This window comes from Schistocerca nitens, chromosome 4, assembly GCF_023898315.1.
Source record: "Schistocerca nitens isolate TAMUIC-IGC-003100 chromosome 4, iqSchNite1.1, whole genome shotgun sequence".
In the NCBI taxonomy this organism is placed as follows: domain Eukaryota; kingdom Metazoa; phylum Arthropoda; class Insecta; order Orthoptera; family Acrididae; genus Schistocerca; species Schistocerca nitens.
The window spans coordinates 708514070-708539811 of record NC_064617.1 but is presented as its reverse complement, the minus strand read 5'-3'; the positions used below and the strand labels follow the sequence as shown (position 1 = coordinate 708539811).

Below are 25742 nucleotides of genomic sequence, written 5' to 3'. Positions count from 1 at the left end.
CCACACTGCAATTAATTAAAGAGACAACCAATCCGAAGAAAACTTGAATCCGCTCTATCCGGGATCAAGAAATACAAAAGTCTCTGGAAGGAAATACAACTGCTCCAACTAGAAAACTGTTGCTTTCATATCCCATGCTACCAAAAGTTGGCTCTACATCTTGAACCAGCGTTTAAAGCCGTACTGTAGAAAGGACAGGTCAAACTTCATTAACGGTTTCTGTGATGAGCTAGGTCATCAACATAATCGAAACCAAGTGTGTGAGCTCTTCAAGAAACTCAACAGCATCACAGGTGAATTTAATCCTCTTGTGACGGTGGTGGACGATGAGACTGGCAATCCTATCGGAAACAAGGAAGACACTGTTGCAAGGTGCAAACAATACTGTGTAAATATGGTTCTCGGCTGAAACGTCGGATGGTAGTGTGTAAAGTTGTAATCTGGAATTAAAAACAGTACGGACAGTCAAGCAGAACTTATATTAGAACTTACAATCTGAAGATGTTGCCTAGTCTAGACAATACGTATGAGAATATCATCAGAGAAATGGGGCAGGAAGGTGCTGACGTGTTGGGTTCATTGTATACAAGAATATGGGAAACTGGGTAGTGGCCGTAAGACTGGTCGAAGTCTCTCTTCATCCCTCTACATCTACATCTACATCAACATCCATACTCCGCAAGCCACCTGACGGTGTGTGGCGGAGGGTACCCTTAGTACCTCTATCGGTTCTCCCTTCTATTCCAGTCTCGTATTGTTCGTGGAAGGAAGGATTGTCGGTATGCTTCTGTGTGCGCTCTAATCTCTCTGATTTTGTCCTCATGGTCTCTTTGTGTGATATACGTAGGAGGGAGCAATATACTGCTTGACTCTTCGGTGAAGGTATGTTCTCGAAACTTTAACAAAAGCCCGTACCGAGCTACTGAGCGTCTGTCCTGCACCAACCACAGAACTATTACTTTCATATCCCATGCTAGCAAAATTTTGCTCTACATCTTAAACCAGCGTTTAAATCCGTATATTCAGCGTCACATATCTACAGAGCAAGCAGGTTTTCTTGAAGGGAAAGAACTCGTGAACAGATTCTCAAGATACAACAAATAATCGAGAAATCGTGACATTTCTCTATTCCTGTTTTCTTCTGCTTCCTTGGCTACAGGAAAGACTTTGACTGTGTTGCCAGGAAAAAGTTGTGGCAGGCGCTAGCAGATTTCGGTATCTCACCATACTTGACAGAACTGATCAGAAACTATAGAATTATCAGCTCGCGGCTTGTTTCATATCTTTAGTATATCAAAAGTTGTCAGACAGGGCTGTGTTGTGTCCCCTCAACTACACAACTTCTATGCAGAACATGTCACAGGAAATGCTCTTAATGGCTGGACTAAAAACATGTCAACTATTGGTAGAACTAGTAATAACCTCCTATGTAATCGCGGTTTTAGCCAGAATCGAAGGTGAACTAGTTGAGCACCTAACAAAGAAAAAGGGCATTAGTCTATCATGTGGATTAGACATCCTTCTAGGCAAGTCCTAAGATTGATAAAAGGAAATGGAAGTTGTACATTCTTTCATCTATCTTGGGTCAACCATCTGGGACATGGGAAGTTGTGAAGATAGGATGAGAAGACTCATCGCTTTAGAGGCACAGGACAGAGCCATGGCGAACATCGCAAAGATCCGGCACGTTGAAAGACTTGTGTTTTCCGTTGTCTTTTACGTTTGAGAAACATGGACCTAAAGGCCAAAGACAAGCAGCGTATTGATGCATTTGACCTCTGATGCAGGCACAGGATACTGTGCATAAAATGAACCGAAAGAAGAACAAATGTGTCAATTATTGACGTACTTAATATATCCGGGCGCCCTTCTTTTCGTTTCAACCAAAATATTCTCCAGTTCTTCGGTAATTTTGTGAGAAAAGCTGCAGAAAATCTAAAGGAAATAATCGTGGAAGGAAAGATCGAGGGCCGGCCGCGGTGGTCTAGCGGTTCTAGGCGCGCAGTCCGGAACCGCGCGACTGCTACGGTCGCAGGTTCGAATCCTGCCTCGGGCATGGATGTGTGTGATGTCCTTAGGTTAGTTAGGTTTAAGTAGTTCTAAGTTCTAGGGGACTGATGACCACAGATGTTAAGTCCCATAGTGCTGAGAACCATTTGAACCATTTTTGAAAGATCGAGGGAAAGAGACTGAGGGGAACACCAGCGAGCAGGTGGACAGATCAAACAATCTACAGTCTACCCCTTCAGCAGGCTCTAAAAGTAGCTGGTAACCATCGAGAATGGAATGGAAACGTTTGGTTCATGGGGTCACAACGTTCAGCAGTGAGCACAAGATCTTGTGGTAATGACATTGTTATACGTTCTCTGTTTCTCATTTGTTTTGTCACATAGCACTTATTGTTATCGCAACTAACATGAGTATGGGTAGGTGGTATGCTTATGCAATTATTGGGATAGCAGTCAAAAAACGTTTGTAACTGAAGTCACACTAAAAATCGCATACTATACTGAAGACTAGCATTGTAATTTGGCGCTTTATAGTATTGTCAGCTGATGGAGGAAATTAAGACTTTACAAGAAAATAGAAAATAAAACAGGAACGACAAGAATCGAAGATGAGTTACGATGGTAGTGAGGGACGATTGTGTTCTTTCCTGCACTGTGAGCACTGCTGACTTTTACCCAGGTAGAACCTTGCTCCATCCCAGAAACAACTGGTTAAAACTTAGGGAAAAAGGGAGAAAACTGAGTTAGAAAAGAAATCAACTTTACTCATTCATTTTACTCTCTTATAACCGAATCGTGATATTTATTTTCAAGTACATAAATTTTATTTGATAGCAACATTAGTTCCTAGTAAAAAGCATTACTATTTGGTGTCGAGACTGCGATTTCATACATTTTGAGGAACTATCTTTGTCAGCAAATAGGTAATTGTATCGATAATATCAAGTTTAATACAGTATATGCTTATAAAGCAACAACTGTCACGGATGAAATTTTTAGTGTGGCATGCTGACAGTAAGCAACGTAAATACTGCGTTGCAATGTGTCTTTAATCTAAATACGGTCGACAAGTAGAAGTAAGGTCGACACTAAAGTATACATAAAAAATTCTTATCAAAAAATTGTTCTGAAAATACATTAATGTCAGACGGTTTTTTAGTAGATACTGCGAAATAGGGAATGAATCATTAATGACTCCACAGACACAGGTGTTCGTGCCGTCATAAATGTTCTGTACATTCCAACAATCGATTAACACCAATGAACGAAATAACTCTGCACTGGATATTTATGAGAGAAGCTAATATCCAAATGTGATTGCCGGGGACAATTGAGATATCCAGAAGGAGATTGTATCACACAAGAACACGTGACATTGTTCAACACGATGCTGCATAAAATGCAGTGAAATGCATAGGTGAATTCATGACAGTGTATCATGCACATTCGTATAAGATATTATGACGGAGGAATGAGGCTTTGATGACACTAATGAAAATTTACTTCTTTGTATGAAATTAGTTTATCCCAAGGTCCATATTCTCTAGCGCATCATTCACACCAGCACAGAATTTTCAATCGAAATTGAGCTGAACATGGACCTTCGTTGAAGATAAATCATTTTCCTTTCTTGTAGGAATTGACAAGATGGTACGAGCTAACGATTCATCTGAAGAGACCTATTCGTAGCTGATTGATTAGGAAGGTACTTCGAGATGGTGAGACAGAAATTTCCTCCAATTGTCTTTAAAATATGAAATGTTTGTAGCACTGTTGATTACGCTTCGCGAACATCCCCAGCACTTCTGAGTAATGGAGCCGCCAACAGCCGGTTAAAGCATCGCTGTCTTCCGTTTGAATTAATGAGTCTTCTGTCGTTTATTCATTAGAAACGAGTCTACTAAGATTGTAATTGGTTTTTGAAATAAAGGTTTGTTTTGTACCTGTTAAGGAAAATAATGTTTACTGATCCCCCAAAAATTGATTCTAGAAATCTGTTTCACGTGCTTAAGACAGCTGTGCGTGAGAGGACAGACAATGAATACAGCTAATGAGTCAGTGTAGCGATGTAGGACGAGACGAAATGACTCCGTTTGAAATGTAACCGTATGCTCTGTTTCGTTCACTGTGTATAAGAAAAGCGAAAGATAGTTTTTTTACACCATGGGTAAGTTTCATTCAATGTGTGTCGCGCTTTTAAAGAGATGTGTACACTAACGACACCATTGCTTACCAAGAGTGCGGAAAAGCGTAAATATGGGAAAAAGACGCCGTATGTTGTAACATAAGCCTGTAAAAATTCAAGAAGGGTGAAGTGAGTCAGTTGTGAAAACTGACGATGATTCTGCTACATACCGAATTTGTAGATACATTCATTTTTAGGTTCTCTTTGGTGGGTTGGGTCAGCTTCAAACTATGCATTCTCGCATAGCAAGTTCGTGAAATCAAGAAATTTGAAACTGAGTTTCAACATTAGCAAAATTTTTAACGCGGGGCGTACTCAGAATTTAAAAATTAGATTTGTGGTCTCCATGAACGCACATATTATTTATTCTTAGGATCATTAAAACCGAGCTATGCCCCATGAAATTTCATTCAACAGTTTTGTAGTGGGCTGTTAGATAGAGTTATTATGTGCATTGAACTTAATATACAGACAAGTAATTAACTTCGATCAGAATACGTTGCATTGTTGCCAATGCTGACGGTGACAGGGAATCTATTTATTTGGACATATACTAAGCACAGAGCAACCTCGTACAGACTGCAGACTGATTACTGTCAGGGACGCTCAGTACTTACTATTTTCACCACAAACCCCTTCTTCTTTATTTCAAAGCATTTCTGGCAATGTACGAGTATTTCATAATTGTCTTAAGTCTTGTAGTAATTTTCCGTTAACACTTCTCACCTGTAATTGTGTACCTCCCCATCACTAACAACGAATAATACAGAGCGCATGTCCTATATGTCGATGGTCCGACAACTACTTTGCCAATTATCCTTAAGGTATATGTTCAGGTCAGGAAGAGAACTGCTTCTAGGAGGGACACTTTTAGTTTGAAAGCACGCTGTGGCACACTCTTTTAATCTATAAGAAATTTTATACAGTGCGTTCAAATGAATGACACATTCAAAGCGAAAAATAAACTTTCTCCCTGTACCTTCAGTCATACAGAATAGTGACAAGGTTCCCGTTGGGTCACAACGGCAGGAGTGGCTGATTGATATTTTGAGGTTATTGATATGACTTTGCTAGCCCACACTACAGAGAGAAGCGTAATGTTACTGTTTAGATCACATACCAATATATTTTTCGGGAGTTTTGATTCTTTTAGAGCTAGTGCATCAGATTGTTAAATATCGAGTTGGCCTTGTTTAATCCTACAGTTAATTTTGGAACTAACAAATAATAAACTTAAATCGTTAATGCATCGACAAGACTAAGTTTTGGTATTTCTCTACATATACTATTCCGTTCTTCAATTTTGCCCACTGTAACTATTTGCTTGAATGTCCTGGTACCACTTGGAATGGAAATGATATTTAAAAACTTATAAACTCTTTACATAATCATCATCAACAACAATCCTTTATCAACCATCTGTCCTCAGAGGCCCTTCGGTGGTGTTTTATATCTTCCCTGTTAGTACCAATACATTTTATTTTAATGAAATTATATTACTTTTCCTAATTTGTCAAGTTAGACATAATTTTGTGTAAAACTATAAAATTTTACCTGCAGCTTCGTGTTAAACTGCTGATGCACATTTTCTCCCGACACGGACTTCGCAGGCCCGTGCAGTTAGAAGCAAATTTTCAACAACTAGATGTCTACCTGTCCAGCGTATGTTACATCATTTGCCATTTTTGACTCGCGCTGTTGTTCTTTCAGTGTTCAACGGTCCTCCTTCCGATAAGCACGTGTCTACTTTGGTGTATTATTTCATAACAGTTGTTGTTGTGCAAACTGAAAATATTACGGAGAAAATGACTATCAGAGGAGGAGGTAAGGGAATTGCTGGAGCAGTCTTCTGATTCTGGAAACCCATCTACTGAATGTGAATCTTCTAGTGACAATGGTACTGAGGTACAGGTCGATGACAACTCAGAATTAGATGAAGGGGATGGTCATGAAGAATCCCTTTACGGAGATGAGAAGAGCGTTTTAGAGCAAATTCTGTTGAGTGTGACTTACTGTTTTCTCTTAACGGGAATGAAATATGGGCCACAGCTCCTCAAGTTGGAATTCCTAATAGGAGGAGTAGAATGGGATGTATTGAAAGACGACCAGGGACCTACAAGATATTCGATCAGGGACTGTGATAATGAAGCAACCTGTTTTATATTGTTCTTTAGGGTAAAACGCATTGTAAAAGTGTGTATGTGGACCATCAAGGAAAGTCGAATACTTTATTACGGGCTGGGTAGATATAGTTATATATAAAATGAGAAATTTTCTTGGTCTTCTGATCCTGACTGGCGCTTACTAGCCAAGCAATAAAGATATCAGTCTGCTTTGGAATGATGAGACTGGCCGACCACTGTTCAGTGAAATTATGTCTCGCAGCAGCTTCCATGGTATTCTGAGGACGTTGCGCTTTGATATTGCAGCAGCCCAGCCCGGCGTAAACAGAGTTCAAGTGACAAACTGGAACCAAACAGGGAAGTTTTTGAGATGTGGGACACTACCCTTAACGATGCCTACATTCCGGGATGGTGTATGGCAGTGAATGAGCAGTTGGCCACACTTAGAGGTCGCCGACCATTTCGACAATACATACTATCACAACCTAGTAGACGCGGAATAAAGTTCTGGGCAGTTTGTGACAACGGAACAACCTGCTGCTGGAAGAGTAAAGTGAATTCGGGAAAGTAGGAAGAAACTTGGGGAGAACGTTGTGAACTTGGAAAGTCTGGGCGTAATATCAACTGTGATAATTTTCTTACATATCTTGTTTTTTGATTTAGCTCATTATTTGTTGCCAGAAGATCTGACACTAGATGGTACTATCGGAAAAAACAAAGGTGAGATACCTGCCTATTTTATTACATCTAAAGGACGTGAAGTAAACTCTACACTATTTGGTTTTCAACCAGATGTGATGACAGACTCTTATCTTCCTAAGAAAAAATTGTTATCGTCCTTAGCTCTCTTCATATCCAACCAACGGTGTTACCATCACGAGTAAAGAAGTCCGAAGATATTATGAGATTCAAAGCCAGAGAGGGTGGCGTTAACTCCATGGACCGGAAGAAATGACGCTACAGTTTGAAGAGAAAAACAAGGCGTTGGCCGTTGGTGGTTTTCTTCAACATGATCGATAAGTTTAATGAATGCATACATAATTTGGATGATACTGGTTACCAATAAAAAAAGAGAGACCTCTGACTTCCATAATCAATTTGGGAAAGCAGCTAGCAGGGGTATAGAAGTTAATGAATTCATTAATAGCACCGGATGAAGGAAGCGCAGTGAAACCACCAGCTAAGAAAAGGAGAAGATGTGCTTATTGTGTAGAGAAGAACGATAGAGAAAGTCAAGTTACCTGTTATAAATGCGCCAAACGTGTATGCTCAAAACAGTTTGTTATTGTCTGTAGACCCTGAGCACATTTTCAGTAAGAATAAAAGATACCAGTAAAAGTATAAAAATTGTGTTTAAAATGTAAACTTTAAATATACATACTCATTTTAACTTTAAATATACAATTTATTTGGGCCTGAAAAGTCATTCACCTCATAGGTAATCACAATAGTGTCAATTTATGTTAGTTTAAACAACACGGGCCTGAGAAGCCAAACTGATAGGCAACACTATGCGGGTTTCCTGGTAAGCAGAGGGTTAAAGACCATATTTTCCAAAATAAATTTTGATTTTAGTCAGGCACAGGAAAAGATTATTCCACTTCGTTCAATACATCGTCGAATACTTTCAAAATTCTGCCTCTGAAGCAGTTGATAAGTCACAGGGAATTACGAACTTTGTGGCTTTGTCTTTGTCACTGATATTAATCTGTAATATTAGTTGCCTCTACTCCTCATTCCTGTGTTACAAAATGTTCACTACATGACAAGAAAAGTGAAGCACCCAGAAGACATGGTCAGATATGCATGCATACCATTGGTGCGTATGCAGTTCTGTATGACAGGTAGAGCGGCCACCAGAGTTCAAGAGTGTTGTTCGTGTTTAGTGTTGTTACCCATACTGGTAACGTATATAAGGAACTTGAAGTTGTCGGACAGTCGTGAGAGACAGCATTATCGCCATGTGACACTTTGGAAGGTGCCTAACCGTGGGCCTCCATTTGACCAACTCGTCTAATTGTGCAACATCCAGATTGGTAGGACATTCGGCTGAGGCAGTGGTCCAGTGTTGCACTGCTTGTGAACGTGAGAGCAGTCATATTCGACATCATGTTTCCGACTGAGAGCATATGACGTCCAGAAGAGACAATTACATTATTGTGCACCAAGCACATCGTAACTCCTTGTAACGTAGCAAATTATTGTGGGATAACATTCATTGCAGTAAGACTTGGAGCCAGTGGCTGAAAGGAGGCTGCAGAATTTTGTCTTAGCGATGATTCATAGCACTGTTTTTCACTATTAGAGTTACGCGGCCTCAGCAGGGTAGGTATTAGGTGGCATTTTTCTTCAACGCTGCTTTTTCGCTGCCTAGTAACTACCTACGATTGGGGAGTGAAGGGACGTCGAGCGGAAGCCGTACTGAGGTAGGTGGACATTTTAATAACAGCAGTACGAAAGACAAACCGACCCCGCCCCGCCGCAACCTTCACATGTGTGTTTGCCACATGTGGTGAGTAACGGGCGCTGTGCAATGTTCTGTGACGTCCTGCACGACTGGTCAGGAACTAGCTCCAGGTGGACTAGGGAATGGCCATCCTATGCTTAGGCTGCCATTAACACCACATGACACAACGGCTGCATTTTGCGTGGTACCACGACCAGGAAGCACGGACTACTGATGAATGGCATCGCGCCGTGTTCAGCAATGTACTGCGGTTCTACGCTGTCCTGGATGGCCATCGTTGGCGACTACAATGGCGACCTCGGGAGAGGCACAGCGGTGTTACTTCCGGCATCATGTTGGAGACAACCACCCGGTAAGACTTCAGATCGTTGCTGGTAGTGTCTGAGGGAACTCTGGTTGCACAAGAGTACATAAAGGACACCTACATCAGCAGATGTTACCTTTCATGCTACAATAACGTGGTGCCATATTATGAAAGGGTAATACTTGTCTACATACTTCTCTATGAACTGTCTGCATGGTGATGAAGTACCCCAGTGGCCCGCACAATCCCCAGAAGGATCTCTGATAGGACATGTGTGGGATCAGCTCAGACGTCAACACCTCCCACTGCCTGTATCCAACATATAAAGGATTATGTTGAGGTTGAACCTCATTCTTGTTTCCGAGTTGCTGACAAATTTTTTCTTCTTCTTAACCAGACGTGTTTTTCTGAAGTTAAGCACCATTAGTACCAGTGTTTTTTTTTTCACTTTCTTTCAATTAAATAACCGGAAAGTTTCTCTTTACTATTTGTACCTATAGCTGTTTTCATATTTTAAGAAAAGTATTCACAAATTTGGGAACAGAAGATGAAATTTTCAACGCCATATCACTCATTACCAAGTAAGCTCAACAAAAAATTCTGAAATACTAGAGCAGAGCACCATAAATTTGTTCTAAAGACAAAGTACAACAGAATCTCTCGTTTACATTATGTAATACTCAAATTTATACAAGTAAATGTAAACAGTGTGTCAGCTGCAGCCCATTTTATACCAAGCAAGAAAAGCTAAACTGGCTGGTTGAATCAGGAAATTAAATGTGTAGATCCCATGAAACAGGAACTCTATGTAGAACTACTCAAAATTCATATAGAACTAGAAAGTCGCATGAAAATCTCTGAAATATTTGATGAAATCATGATTACTGTCAAACAAACTACAGAAACACTAATAAAATTATAATGGGAAAAAGCAACAAGAAGAAGTAAACAAACTTTTGAAACAAAGTACTACCATAAATGTAGGAACAGAAGGCAGACAAACCACACATTCTACTGTATAAACGTTTGGTCGACCTTACTGGCACATAACTCACTAACGAAGAAAAAAATCTGCTAAATAAAGCACCTAAATACAAGGTTCTCAGAAACATTACACACAAAATAATGGAGAATTTTATCACAGAAAGTGAATACATAATAAAACTACAAGAAAATAACTTGTAGTTCTTTGAGGATGCAGGAGAGTCAGTTGCAGAGTAAATTAGATGCATTATGAGGGAAAAAGAAACAGTAACATTTGGTCAGGAACGAAAAAGATAAGGAGAAAAAAACATTCAGAAGAATAATGAATAAACTTAGAAACAGTAAGGGTCTCATCACAAAAGCAGACAAGGGCAACACTATGGTCATAACGTAGCTGGAGGAATACAAAAACAAAACCGTAACATTTTTAGAAAACGACGATAAAGTAAAAATAACAAGTGATCCAACAGAAAGATACGAAAGAAATAAGAAGCTGCTTTAAAAAACTATCTGACACATACTGACAAAACAGAAAATGAATCGCTCAAACAAAAAAACTCCAAGGTACCCACTCTAAACAGACCCCCAAAAACCCACGGGTACGAAAAATCGATACAATCAGTTGTAATTTCAGAAGAGCACCTGCATTTCATCTAGCCGGATGCTTAAAACACATACATACTGGCAGGAATATTAAGTATACACAAACAACAGAAGCAAGCAACACCTCAACATACCCACAATAGCAACATTTACATCACTCAACATCACATCCAGTTATACCGATATTCCCATGATAGGAACCATCAACATCATGAAATAACGATCAGAAGACAAGAAAGACTTTTGAATATATCACCTAAAATAAATAATGAACACTCACAAAAAGGTGAACTCCCCTTGGGGTTACCACTCAGTCGATTTCTCGCCAACATCTTCCTTACAACATTGGAAACAAAGTATTTGAAAGCATAGTAAGCAACAACAACACAGTATAGTATCTTGACGTCACTATCAAGATGATATCAAAAGCCTTATAGATGATACACCCAGCTGCATCGAACAACTCTACAATGACGTAAACACAGACCATCCGAAAGTAAAATTCAACTAGGGAAGAAAAACGAAAAGTTAAATTAACTTGACCTCGCAATCCACAGACACAACAACCAACCTCAATTTTCCTGATCAATAATGTCACCACCACCAGCACAGCCATGGACGAAAACTCAGTCCACTGAAATTTTACGTATTCTGAATAGGAAAAGACGTATCGGAGGTACAACGTAATTTGAGTGGACGTTATATCACTGCACAAATTATAACTGCTGATGTTAAGTTCCTTTTCCGTAATAAAGTGAAAGATTGAGTACCAATAGCAGTTTTGTAATCAGCAGACGTCAAAATAGTCAAACACAGTAGTCGCTGAGAAGAGGGTGGTTGTAATTAAAATTTAGCTACTTGAACAGGTGTGGACGGAAAACAATTTACTGTATGGATACCCAACATGATAGGAAAGATGTTCAGACTGTACGCTGCAGGATTTGCATTGTTTATTAATGTCATGACTTGCCTTAGGCGCCGTTAGTAGTCCGGAGGCGTAGTGTTGAAACATAAGCGTCACTGTGAATTACAGATGCTGACGGTCCACATGGGTCTGGACATGTTGAGCGGGGCTTTACTCGTAAAGCTATTTTATCAGAATAATAGCAATATCGATATTAGATTAATACGGAGACGTCCACTTTCCACACGAAATTGTAGAATATGATTCGGAGGTTCGAATTAACTGGCTATTTGGGAATTATTCCAGGGGAAGGCTGAAGCCCAATTGCGCGACAAATTGTTGATGATACTGTTGCCATGGCTGAGAATGATGGGCGTTATGTGCGATCTACAAGCAGTGCAGGAGATGTATCAGGACAACTAAACGTTCCATGGCTCACCATTCGAAAAGCGTTGTGAAAATTATGAAATGGTGCCTCTAATGCGGTTCCATGACGTTGCCAACTCAGGTGGTCGTCACAGAGAGCAACGTTTTTAACTTGGGGTTCTAACCATGGTATCTAATTAACAAATGTGACCCTCTTATGTGGAACTTCAAATGTGTTTGTTTCAATGGTCTATTCGTTTCTTTCTCGCCTGAATGTCTCTACAAATGTTTCCACGAAGTTTCAGTGTCCTACGATCACTCGTTTTTCATGGTGGCCATCTCAGGTAGCGAAAGTTTAATTATAACCAGCCTATACATCACTAGCTGCTACCACTATGAAACCGGAATTCGAAACCGATACTTTCGAACATGAAGCATCACTATTTCCTCTTTCGTGAAACCACGAATAGTCGCTACGTACCTGTTGTCGTAATGTGCGTGACGTAGAGCTCATCTGGTAAGACAGTCCGCGCCACAATCGCACCATCTGAAACAGAAGAAACCCACAAAATTTGTTTCTGCAACAGCCAATACACATTTATGCGACAATGTTGCCTTATATAATTGCGTAGGCTTCAGTGGCCAGAGTCAGTCGACATAAAAGTTTACTGGGTATGGTACCACGTCATATTGTATAAAACTACTGCTGGAGAAAACCAACGTTTTGGCCACGGCTGCAGCGGTCTTCTTCTGGCACTACTGGTGCGTTCTAGCTATGCAGTGTCCCTTATGTTTTGTTATTGCTGTTCACTGCGCATGTCATTATGTCATAATTTTAAAAACGTAGTTCATTTCATTGGTCAATTAAGAAAGAAGGAGAGGGAACTTTATTTTAATAGGTTACTGCGGTGGAGGGAGAGCGTAACCTCTTTTGTCTAATGACTCTTGTATTATGTGCCATGATTGATGGTCACCAGCAAATGAGAAGTGGGCTCCTGTTTACCAGGAGCTGAATGTCTGCATCGCGGTGGCAGTTGCTCGCCGGTAGTGCTCGCGCCTCCTGTTGACAGTGCGATCTGTTTGGTGGGCTCTGATTGCTGGCAGCCAAAATGGGGTAAGCCTCTCCATTTATGTTCTTAGGGTGTTTAAGTATTTCGATGGCCCCTCTGATTTTGCGTTTCGCCATAACCGACTGCTAGGCCAACACACAGGCTTCGCTGAATTATATTTCTTTTCCGCAGTCTTGCTGATGTTCTGCCACTGCAGATTTGTTGTGTTGCCCTAGACGAATATGTTCCCCAATGCGCATTGCTATAGGCCTGCCAGTCTCGCCGATGTATGGCGTCCGTGAATTTCTAAGGGACCAAACTGCTGAGTTCATCGGTCCCTAGTGTTAACACTACTTAAGCTAACTTAAACTAAGAACAACACACACAGCCATGCCCGAGGGAGAACGAACCTCCGGCGGGAGGGGCCGTGCAATGCGTGACACGGTGCCTGAAACTGCGCGGCCACTCCGCGTGGCTCCACATACGCATTCCACCTTGTACACGCCTGTAGTGTGTAATGCATCCACATTCTCCTTAGTGGAGCCTAGCACGTCCTGGATCCTGCGAGCACTAAAGAAGACAGGCTGCACCCCAACCCGACGAGGGTGTTTGCCTATTCGGTCAGTAACATTTTTCACATAAGGTAAGCGCACTGCTGGCTGCAGTTTGTCTATTTCTTGCTTGCAGAATAAAACTTCTTGCATATATTGTTTACTTGTATTCGTCGACAAGGCTGTGTAGATCGAATTTCGGCTATAGCCATTGGCTAGAAAAGTTGTGCGTAGCCTTTCAAGCTCAGATGTTATGTTTTGAGCATCACTTAGGCGCTGCGCACGGATTGCCAAAGAACGGATGACCGAGCTCTTCTGCGCTGGCGGTCGTAGGATTGCGCTTGCAGATACCAGTGTGTATGTGTAGGCTGCACCGGCAACTTTCTCGCAATTATGGGCGTCTATAATGGCGTCATGGCTCTGTATTTCTGCGGGAGACTTCCAAATGGCTTGTTGAGTCTGTGCCACGCCGAGTTGTTGCACTACGCAAGGCAAAACGAGCTCCGACACGATATTAGGAGAAAACAAATCTTTCTGCTAAGGGAAGGTACACATTTCACATTTTACTGTCATATTTGTTCGCATTAATTATCAGATATAAATGTTCATTATACCATGTAATTCTTCAGAGAAAAGTAAAACTATGTCCTCATAAAGTTTATAAAAAGTCGGAAGTGAATCGTTATATATACAAATTTGTTTACTGTTTCAAAAAAGTCAAATAACATTGCATCCGTCAAAATGATGGGTTGGTCCTTCTAGATAAACTATAATCCCCGGTTCTTCTATTGTATTGCAGTGATTTTAATGTTGGACATTTCGTGACGGTTTTACTTTTGTTACATGTCGCCTTCACGATGCATTTTCATGATAAATAGTGTAAGTAGGCGTACCGGACTCAGTAATCAACTGATCTTATGTGCTGGCATTGTTCTATCTCCTCCTTAAACCTGGTAGGTGCAGGACGACGAGAAACTGTTTAGAGTGCAGGAATCGTTTTTGCCTCTGCACAAAATTTCAGTTGGTCGCATTTCGGAGGTACATCTATTTCTGTGTTTGATAAACCAGTCGTTTTGTATGTCTGTTTTGTACACATGACGAGAGCTCGACGGCCACCCACGAAAAAAGTCGGCGGTTAGGCGCAGTGACAGATACGGGGCTCTGATCAATGACGTCGACGGACGCAGCCCCGGAGCTAAATTGCCCCGCCATTTGGCCACGGACGCGGGCCCTGGGTCGCTGATTCATGGCTAATCCTATAAATAAGCCGCGAAAGGGAATCAGCGCGCAGATCTGGAGAAGGTCGCCGCCTGCACGAGACCGGCGGAAGGTACTTTTCGTTTCCCTAGATAAATAACTTCTTCGAAATAACTTGGCTGTGATGGTTACGTATCGTAGCATTGAGGGTTACTCTAGTTCTCATTTCGGTTATAAACAAAGGCCACCATCAGTCATAAGCTCCTTCTTTATTAATAAAAAACGAAATGAAGTGCTACTGAGCAGGCGAAAGGCGTCAGCATACTTCTTAGTTTAAAAGAAAAGATAATCTCTTTTGAAACATCTCTTAGTAGAATGTCGTAAAGTGAGAGTTGGTAATAATTACTGTCGCCATCGTCAGGATCATCATCAACTCAAGCATTAGGTCTTACCTTGTTTTGCGTGTTACTGTACTCGCCCGTAAGACGTGCGTACTAACACGACTGCATTTGGGACGTGGAGACAGGCTGGCCCCGGGTCGAATTGGCCCGGTGGTTCAAAGACGAGGTGTCGGTGAGCCGGCCAACATAGATACTGTTTTGAGGCAGTTTCCGATATTCTTTTTAGTCGTCAGTCTTCTGATTGGTTTCATGCGGCCCGCCACGAATTTCTCTCATGTGTCACCTCTTCATCTCAGAGTAGCACTTGCAACCTACGTCCCCAATTAATTGTTGGATGTATTCCAATCTCTGTCTTCCTCTACAGTTTTTGACCTCTACAGTTCTCTGTAGTACCATGGAAGTCATTCTCTGATGTCTTAAAAGATGTCCTACCATCCTGTCCCTTCTTCTTGTCAGTATTTCCCACATATTTCTTTCCTCTCCGATTCTGGGCAGAACCTTTCCATTCCTTACCTTATCAGTCAACCTAATTTTCAACATTAGCCTGTAGCACCAGATCTCAAATGCTTCGATTCTCTTCTGTTCCGGTTTTCCCACAGTCCATGTTCACTTGCTCCGTCCGTCATCGGTTTTTCTGCTGCCTAGGTAGCAGAATTCCTTAACTTCATCTACTTCATTAGCATCAATCCTGATGTTAAGTTTCTCGCTGTTCTCATTTCCTCTACTTCAGATTACTTTCGTCTGTCTTCAATTTACTCTCAGTCCATAATCTGCCATCATTAGACTGTCCATTCCATTCAGAAGATCCTGTAATTCTTCTTCACTTAGGATAGCAACGTCATCAGCTAATCGTATCATTGATATCCTTTCACCTTGAATTTTAATCCCCTCCGAAACCTTTGTTTTATTTCCATTATTGTTTCTTCAATATACAGTTTGAACACTAGGCGTGAAAGACTGCATCCCTGTCTTACACCCTCCTGGCTCTTGTACACATTGTATATTATCCGTCTCTTCCTCTAGCTTCCCCTATTTTCCTCAGAATTCTGATCTTGCACCATTTGAAATTGTCGAAAGCTTTTTCCAGATCGACTAATACTGTAAACGTGTCTTGATTTTTCTTTAGCTTTACTTCCATTATCGACTGCAAAGCCAGAATTGCGTCTCCAATGCCTTTACTGTTCCTTAAGCCACACTGATCCTCATCTAACACATCTTCAATTTTCTTTTCCGTTCTTCTGTTCATTATTCATGTCAGCAATTTGGATGCATGAGGTGTTAAGCTGATTGTGCGATAATTCTCGCACTTCTCAGCTCTTGCAGTCTTCGGAATTGTGTAGATGATATTCTTCCGAAAGTCAGATGTTATGTGGCGTGATTCATACATTCTACACGCCAAACTGAATAGCTGTTTTTTGCCATGTCCCCCAATGATTTTAGAAATTCTGATGGAGTGTTATGTATCCCTTCTGCCTTATTTCGTCTTAAGTCCTCAAAAGCTCTTTGAAATTCTGATTCTAATACTGGATCCCCCATCTCTTCTAAATCGACTCCCATTCGTTCTTCTGTCACACCAGACAAATCTCCCCCTCATAGAGGCCTTCAATGTACTCTTTCCACCCACTATCCGCTCTCTCTTCTGCATTTAACAGTACAATTTCCGTTGTACTCTTAATGTTACAACCCATGCTTTTAACTTCAATGAAGGTTGTTTTGACTTTTCTGTATGCTGAATCAGTTCTTCCGACAATCATTTCTTTTTCGATTTATTCACATTTTTCAGCTTCCCTGTAGTTCCTTTTCGTTTCATTCCTCGGTGACTTGTATTTCTGTATTCTTGAATTTCCCTGCACATTTTTGTACTTCCTTCATTCACCGATCAACTGAAATATTTCTTCTGTTGCCCATGGTTTATTCGCGGTTACCTTCTTTGAACCTATGTTTTCCTTTCCAACTTCTGTCTGTGATTGTCCTTTTTAGAGATGTCCATTTCTCTTCAAATGTTCTGCCTACTGAGCTATTCCTTATTGCTGTATCTATAGCCTCAGAGAACTTCAATCGTATCTCGTCATTCCTCAGTACTACTGTATCCCAGTTCTTTGGGCAGTGATTCTTCCTGACTAATCTCTTAAATTACAGCCTCCTACGAGGAAAGTACGGGGATGGTTGCCGTGTCTCGCCTCAGATACACGTTACAGAAACGTTTAGACCACTCTCTCACATTTGCGTACAAAATTTACTCTAGACGCAGATGATTGCTTGCATTGCTTCTGCCTGGGGGTGAATATGAGACTGAATAACATAGCTGTATAATCTCTTTAAAGGCTTATTCAGCATCGCAGTCAACAGCCTGTTACAGCACCCATCGCTTCCTCGGTCTTCCTTGACTTCATCTGACAGTTCAACAATGCTTCGAATCTATGCAGGTAATATTTCGCTCCTCAATCTTTCGAAATGTTTATCCAGGGGCGTCCAGTCTGGTGAACGAGCCAGCCACGACACATTTCCTTCGCGTCTAATCCAACGATTTGGGAATGGTCTTTGCAACTCATTTCTAGCCATCAGCGAAAAATGTGATGAACACCCATCGTGTTGATACCACATTCTGGTCCTTGTTCCTAAAGGTATTTCTTCCAATAACAGACCTAATGTTTCTTGCAGGAATGTAGTGTACTTCTTACCATTAAGATTTCCTTCGATGGAATAGGGGTCTATTATTCTGTCCTCCAGAATTCCACACCACACATTCATCGACCACGGTTTTTGGTTTGCAACTTGCCGCAGCCAACATGGATTTTCAGTTGCCCAATAATGCACATTATACTAATTAACATTTACATGGTTCGTGATGCAGCCACATCAGTAGATCAAATCAAATTAATAAATGTGTCATCGCTCTGAATCTGAAGTTGAGCCCATCGGCAGAATTCAGTGCGAAGCATACAATTCGTACCATTTAATTCTTGGTGGAGACTGATATGGTAAGGACGATATTTATGGCGATGCAGAACATGAACAACACTACTCTGGCTCAAACCAGATCCCCTTGCGATTTGACGCGAACTGAGACAAGGATCTCGAACCACAGTGGCAAGAGTACTAATTTCCGGGTCCTCGTTAGTAACTTTCCTTTGTCGGATACGTTTCCGATGCATTAAAGATCCACTTGTTCTCAGTTTATCCTACACATATTTAAATGGACGACGTGTAAGGTGAGTTGGTTGAGGATATCTTTCGGCGTATAAGCCTCTAGCTCTCACTGAATTTGGTTGGCATTCTCCTTAAATGAGAAGCATGTTGACTTGTTCTTCGAAGGAATACATCATCCACATTCGCTTGATTCGACGATATTAGTCTTACCTTTCTTATTAGTGTTGTACTGCGAAACCGTTGATTGGTGTTTACATGTCAATGGCACGGTAGATGGATACGCCGTATTCGGAGAATATTCACTATTTGCACGATATACGAGCGAGAATTGTCAGAACATGTGCTTCGATAAGTGTCGAAGTGATAAGGAATATCACTCAAACCATGATAGGAAGACTGCGGCACTACATTGATACCAATGGTCATCAGTTAGAAAACCTTCTGTAAATGGATGTTCATGCCACCGTTTCCACCTTCGGTGACCTTCAAAGACCTTACTGTTGCACATCATTGGATTCGTCTCGATAGCCGCTTTCAGAAAGTAAGTACGAAACTACAGCATCCCATTTAAAAGAAACAAAGTTGACCTTCATATCTCTAACGCGACCCCACCCATCAACTAAAAACCAACGTCATATTACGGGCCCTGTTCTCCCATGGAACATCTGTCCCACAAACTTTTCAACTACTATCATACTTTCGGAGTTATTCTAGGTGGCAACAGTTAGTGACTCACACTGTATATTCATTTCTTCAATTATTTTCTAATTTCGAAATCTGGCGAGTCCTGTGCATCCCTTTAATGCTCTTGCAAATCTCTTCTTTGTTTCCTGAAATTTGCTTATAACCCACCATTCACTTCCATAAACATCGGAACTGCCATTACGTTCTAAAATTAAAATTTGTTTCTTTATTGGTTTTATTTTTTAGACATTTCTTTATTATTTTACATCCAACCCTAATTGATGATTTCTTCCCAGTGCCTTCGTCATATTCATAGGTGACGCCGCAACCTAAATAGTGATAATGTTTGACCTGTTCCATTGTGAAACACAATGATTAATCGTACAGAATGTTTTCTTTCAAACGTCATTGCTTCTGTCTTTTTTCTGAAGTCACCAAATGGTACTCTTCACAAATCTAATCTAACAAATGTGTGCTCTTTTGTAGGTCATCTTCATTCCCGCCAGCAATGTGGCGTCGTCTGTAAATAAAAGATAATTCAAGTGGGAATTTCTATTGATCTTAATTCCCTTGTTAAAGATCTCCTTCCATTTATGGATTGTGTCACCTAAATAAATGTAGAAAAGGGTGGGTGAAATGCTGCAACCTTCTCTACCATTTGCATCCAAAATTACTGTCGCGCGTTTCTGTGAGTTAATAACAACATTTTTGTTCTACTGTACATTATCCTGCGCTTTAACCATGACAGTGAATTTGCAATTTACCTTGCATTTGCCAAAATAGAACTACACATATTAATTCCAGAAACCGAGCTTCATTATTTAGGCATCTGTGATGTATTAAATTCATTTAAAAACACATTACTTCAAATCAAATATAAATTTTTCAAAGAATGCCGTTCATTTCATCGCCAAGGAGTTGGCCGCACGACGACTGATTTAACGGCAGGCACTAAAAACTAGTTATTGTGTAAATGTGGATCCAAGCGGGAGGAGGAGGCATTTAGGTTCATGATTCCAATCGCTAAACAAATCCCTGAACATATTTGACTCAAAATTTTTAAGTTTTTACGTGCATGAATTCCCAGATTTCCCTCCTAACTTTGGGACAGTAAAGTAGCATGTAAATGTTTAGAAATTTTTCAAACTACAAGCCATGTTTACAACAGTATACTTCATAGTCTTCAGACTTACTTCCATAGTCGTATTGTTAAGTGAAATAGTGATTGAGATGAATGCACATTTCCATTTTATATTTTGTAAATTATTACGTTGTCAGACTTGTGATAATTTCGTGCTGTTACGGTTCTTAAAATAATTAAATGACGTGTTTTTTAAGTACTCTGATTCTCAGGACTGTAATATCTTGAATGTTTTTTAAAATGATGTTAAAGAGCGGATGTTATATTATATTGCTATATTAAGACATTCTATACTGTTTATATTTTGTTGTTATTATTATTGAATCTTACGCATACGTGACACGTTAAAAGTGTGGGCGACTGCAAGTACTATTTACAGTGAGGTGTGAAGGAGCGCGTGAAGGCGGGGGGGGGGGGGGGGGGGGGGAGGGAAGGAGGGTAGCAGAGAATGAAAATCTATTAGCTCTCTCAGAACCAAACCCAAACCCTCGATCCATGAACGCTAATATGGTGTGTCATAAAGAGCCTTAACTCATGTATCGATGGAAATTGTCATGCAACGCAAGATTTTTTTAAATTGAATGATGAAAATTTTTAACGGCATTCGTAGGTGCTTGAGAAGATGAGTTCATTGATATAATGCTTCTTGATTCTGAGGCCGAAACTGTTCTCAAAATTTCGGATGTACCTTGCAGTTGATGCTAAACAATGCGAGCATATGCTTAAGTGTAAAACTACATTTCGTTAAGAAGAGAACGTATTTTGTGGGAGACATAACGTCAGCCTTTCTGAATAAAATATTTAGTTTATTTGAATTGTATTCCGCCTAATTACAATTTCGAGTAGTATATATAGACTCATCTCTCCGACAGCAGGTGTTTTACTCTTAATAGGCATGCAGACGTCTTCATGCAAAGAGACGTCAGGTATTATTATTAATATTATTTTTAAACCCCAGAAAGTTAATAAACTAGCTTCTTTTTTTTGTGAATAGGGCCATTTCTCACTATGAAATATGAACGAACTACGTCTCTATTCTGGCTGTGACAAGTAATCATCGACAAGGAGGTTTTAAAATGAAAACTACCTGACGAAAATGTAGCTGCTACCGCTAAAATTTGGAAACGTAACCACATTTGAAACAGTTTCTCTAAGTCCCATGTGATGCGGCAGAAGCTAGTATATGCCGTAGATCCATATAGAAAAACTGCAACTGACCCTGTATCTATGTGGTACAGGAAATGAGATTTTAAGTTAGTAGGATAGAACTGTCTTGCTGCATATAACGACGGAGCTCTTCTGGGTGGCTTTTACACCGCGATAAACAACTCTTGCCTCGTTTCTCTCCAATTTCAGCATATCCCTAGGTTTGTTTTGCGAAATGTTTCAGCCTCAAAATTAACAAGCGTTATATCATTGTAATCGCCTTTTCAAGGGCTTTCAGAAGCCGTTCAAAGAAATATATCATTCCATTTACAAAATCGCACTTCCTTGAATATCTCGCTCGATTCAAGAGTCAGGCGTCTTTATTATACACCAAAGTATTATCGAGTGTCCCTTAGCGCACTATCATTTGCAGGAAATCTCATTTTGATATCAGGAACCGTTCACGAAAGAAAAAGGATGTTACATCTTACGTGACTCATCCTGTATACCACATCTGAAGATTTCAATAAATTTCCGAAACCAATAATAGGAGCGTTGTAGTAATTAGGCGATCCTAGTGTAATAAATATGTAGATGTGACTGATTTACAAAATTACCCATATTAAAAGTGACGTTTACTAGTGACACCATGATGTAGCCTACAATTAATTGATACATTTTAAACCGGTTTATGATGTTCAGAGGGCAAACGTGAATGTATATGTGATGACGAAACTGTCAGTCGATTAATCATATATTATTACTGAACAAATGGCCGAAACCTTTAATGTGAGCGTTGTAGTTATTAGGCGGTCTTGACATAATAAACTATATATAAACACTTACAAGGTCCCTTATTTCCATTTACAACGTATCAGTTACTCAGGAAATGTGTGACGTCTATTCGCATTTGAAAAGCTACAGAATGTGGAGAAGCTGATAACGAGGTGGTAAATAACCTCATTTTCTAGGGTAAGTAAGTCATGAAGCCTTGCCTCAAAATACTGATGAAGTTGTACAACGTTTCATTAGTAAACTTGGTAACATATATGTGGAGGGGATTGTAAGAATGAAAGACGTTCGAAAAAAGTAGATACCTTCACAAAGCTGCCTTCCAAACAGATGCAGTTCGTTCTTATAACCGTTAATTTTGTCACGTACATTATCAGCGAGGTGATTCTTTTCTTGCGTTACCAAATGTTGTTCAAAAGAACTAGAGCAGCACGTGTATCTACGTCCGATAGGGTACATCTGTTTGGATACAGGCTATACCTGTGGTCTTACTGTATGGCTTGGAAACTTCGATTTCAATTTAGGCTACGATTAAAATCATTCGCCATGTACTGGCAACGTTATGCATTACAGTGTCAGGCCTCGGAAGAAAATGAGTACCGGTGTCCAATTGATTTTTACTGAGGTGCGCCGACGTCGCTTGTCACTTGTGGACGTTGTATTCATCAAAGCACAGGCAGAGCGACATCTTAATCCAGTGCAACCTGCACCGGTGATCCGTTTAACCAAAAAAAGGGTGGACCTTCAGTTTTGCTCCTGCAGATGCAAATGTCTCTCCATGTGTCAAGGCTGTAAATACCCTACAGTTAGACACGTCAGTATACATGGCGAGTTAGACACCAATCCCACGTAAATACCGATATCTGACCATTGCACGTTGCGACGTCGTACGACTACCGCCAGCCCAATGGAATATGATCCCAGAAGGGTATTGGAGCTACTGTGTCCGAACATACTGTAATGAACAGGTTACAGGAACGATATTACTACCCATATGTCCTGTTCGAATAGCACGCCTGACACGACAACACCTTGCAGATCGCTTTCAGTTCTGCTTTTCCAGTGTCAACGGGCAACTTCGTCAATGGCAAAACGTGCTATTCACCGACGAGTCCAGATAGCCTCTGCCGTAAGGTGATGGCAGTATTCGCGTGCGGTGACCCATGGTGAGCGGCACCAGCCAATTTTTTTCAGAAAATCTGCAGATCTGAGAGGTTCTGTGATGTCACGGGAAGGCTTCAGTGTTGACACTACATGGACCGTATGGAATTTCTCGTTGTTCATGGTCACCGTACTGACAGGCAGTACATTTAACTGATCCTGTTGGAGAATGTGGTGATTGCTGGATGCTGCATAGGGTGGTGTCCCTGAAATCCTTCTAATTCTACGACTCATCTGGCGGGCGACAGTAGGGATGTCTCGCGTAGTCTCGATAATGAAGTAGTGGAATGCCCGGCTATGGGTTCCGATCTAAATCACATCGCGCTTGTGTGGGACATGCTTCACAGGCGTTTTCGTGGTCGTACTGCTTAGTCACAGATTCTACAAGGATTGTAACGGGCTCACATGGACGAATGGGGACCTCCGCGTCCTTATTGGAGGATGCCACTTAGTTAGGCACAGAAGGCATACATGCTATTGAAGCTCTCAAAGTCCAATAGAAAGCACCCAGGACGATGGTATGAATGATTGTTTCCACTTTGTTTTCGACACCCGTCAGACATTTCAGTTCTTTTTAGGAAACGATGGAGGATGTAATGATGTATTGTTGTGTACTCAATTTGTAAAAGGCAAAGGAACTAAAATCCATGGAGAAGAAACAAAAACTCTGAGGTTCGCCGATGACATTGTAATTCTGTCAGAGACAGCAAAGAACCTGGAAGAGTAGCTGAACGGAATGGACAGTGTCTTGAAAGGAGGATATAAGATGAACATCAACAAAAGCAAAATGAGGATAATGGAATGTAGTCGAATTAAATCGGGTGATGCTGTGGGAATTAGATTAGGAAATGAGACGCTTTAAGTAGTAAATGCCAAGCGGTTATAGGTGCTACAGTGTGGAACAGCGCGACCGCTAAGGTCGCAGGTTCGAATCCTGCCGCGGGCGTGGATGTGTGTGATGTCCTTAGGTTAGGTAGGTTTAAGTAGTTCTAAGTTCTAGCGGACTGATGACCACAGCAGTTAAGTCCCATAGTGCTCAGAGCCATTTGAACCATTTGAGCCTTTAAGTAGTAAATGAGTTTTGTTATTTGGGGAGCAAAATAACTGATGATGGTCGAAGTAGAGAAGATATAAAATGTAGATTGGCAATGGGAAGGAAAGCGATTCTGAAGAAGAGAAATTTGTTAACATCGAGTATACATTTAAGTGTCAGGAAGTCGTTTCTGAAAGTATTCGTATGGAGTGTAACCATGTATGGAGGGGAAACGTGGACGATAAATAGTTTAGACAAGAAGAGAATAGAAGCTTTCGACATGTGGTGCTACAGAAGAATGCTGAAGATTAGATGGGTAGATCACATAACTAATTTGGAGGTATTGAATAGGATTGGGGCGAAGAGAAGTTTGTGGCACAACTTGACTAGAAGAAGGGATCGGTTGGTAGGGCATATTCTGAGGCAACAATGGATCACCAATTTAGTATTGGAGGGCAGCGTGGAGGGTAAAAATCGTAGACGCAGACCAAGAGATGAATACACTAAACAGATTCAGAAGGATGTAGGTTGCAGCAAGTACTGGGTGATGAAGAAGCTTGCACAAGATAGAGTAGCATGGAGAGCTGCATCAAACCAGTCTCTGGACTGAAGACCACAACAATGACAAAGGTATAGTTGGGACACATAGCCAGTCCTCAATTATTGCTCAATAGAGTGTGGCAGAAGATCAGGGTTACGTTTCCTAATTCTTTTGAGAAGCGAATGTCAGTTACGTGACTAATTATATCAGTGACAGAGAACGTGACGGAACGAGGCCTCAACACGGTGCAATAGGACCAATTGCGAGTACTCTATCACCTACACTTGCCCAGTGGGCGAGCTACGAGATCTCTCGGGTGGGTGCCTGTATCTCGTGGGGCCAGGTTAGTGAAATCTTCACGGCACTGCGGAGCGCATTTGAGGTGTAATACGTGAGGCGGTACTCACAGCTGCGGCAGCGGACTGCGCTGTGGTCAGGCGGCGGCCGGCGCGGGGGCGACGGGGACGGCGGGGGCAGCGGGGGCGGGCCGGGGTCACCTCGAGTCGGAGCCCTCGTTGTTGGGGTCGCTGTCGTCCCCAGCGGCGCCCGCCACGGTGCCGGCGCCCCTGCCGGACACCTGCCGGCCGCGACTGCCCGAAGACCCCGACCTGGCCGCACAACAACACACTGCCATTGCCCGGTGTTCGGTATCGACACCCGTACCTGAAATAACTGTATCGACACTTTGACTATTCAGGGACAAAAGCATCGATAGCGACAGTATCGCAAAATACTAACTGCATTTCAAAGTGGTTTTCCTTTCTTCTTTTTTTTTAAAGTGCTATCGAGATGTTAGCAGTAAATTTTCAGAGTGTTCGAAATAAAGTTCCTGAATTTACTGCCCTCCAGGAAGCGTGTGGCGCGCAAAGTATTCTCGGGGCTGAGACCTGGCAGAACCCTGAGATAGGAAGTTCTGAAATATTCAGTGAGGATTGGAACGTGTATCGGGAG

The 25742-nt window shown here is 41.2% G+C and overlaps 1 long non-coding RNA gene across 1 annotated transcript in view; it reads right to left on the bottom strand.

Annotated features, from left to right (window-relative positions):
• Nucleotides 1–25321, bottom strand: part of LOC126252547 (uncharacterized) — a 29776-nt gene extending 4455 nt beyond the window's left edge. Inside the window, exons 1-2 of the long non-coding RNA XR_007545847.1 lie at nucleotides 25199–25321; nucleotides 12427–12492 (exon numbers count right to left, since the gene is read on the bottom strand). This is a non-coding gene — a long non-coding RNA (uncharacterized LOC126252547). The remainder of the gene's footprint in view (nucleotides 1–12426; nucleotides 12493–25198) is intronic.
• Between the last annotated feature and the right edge of the window lie 421 nt (nucleotides 25322–25742).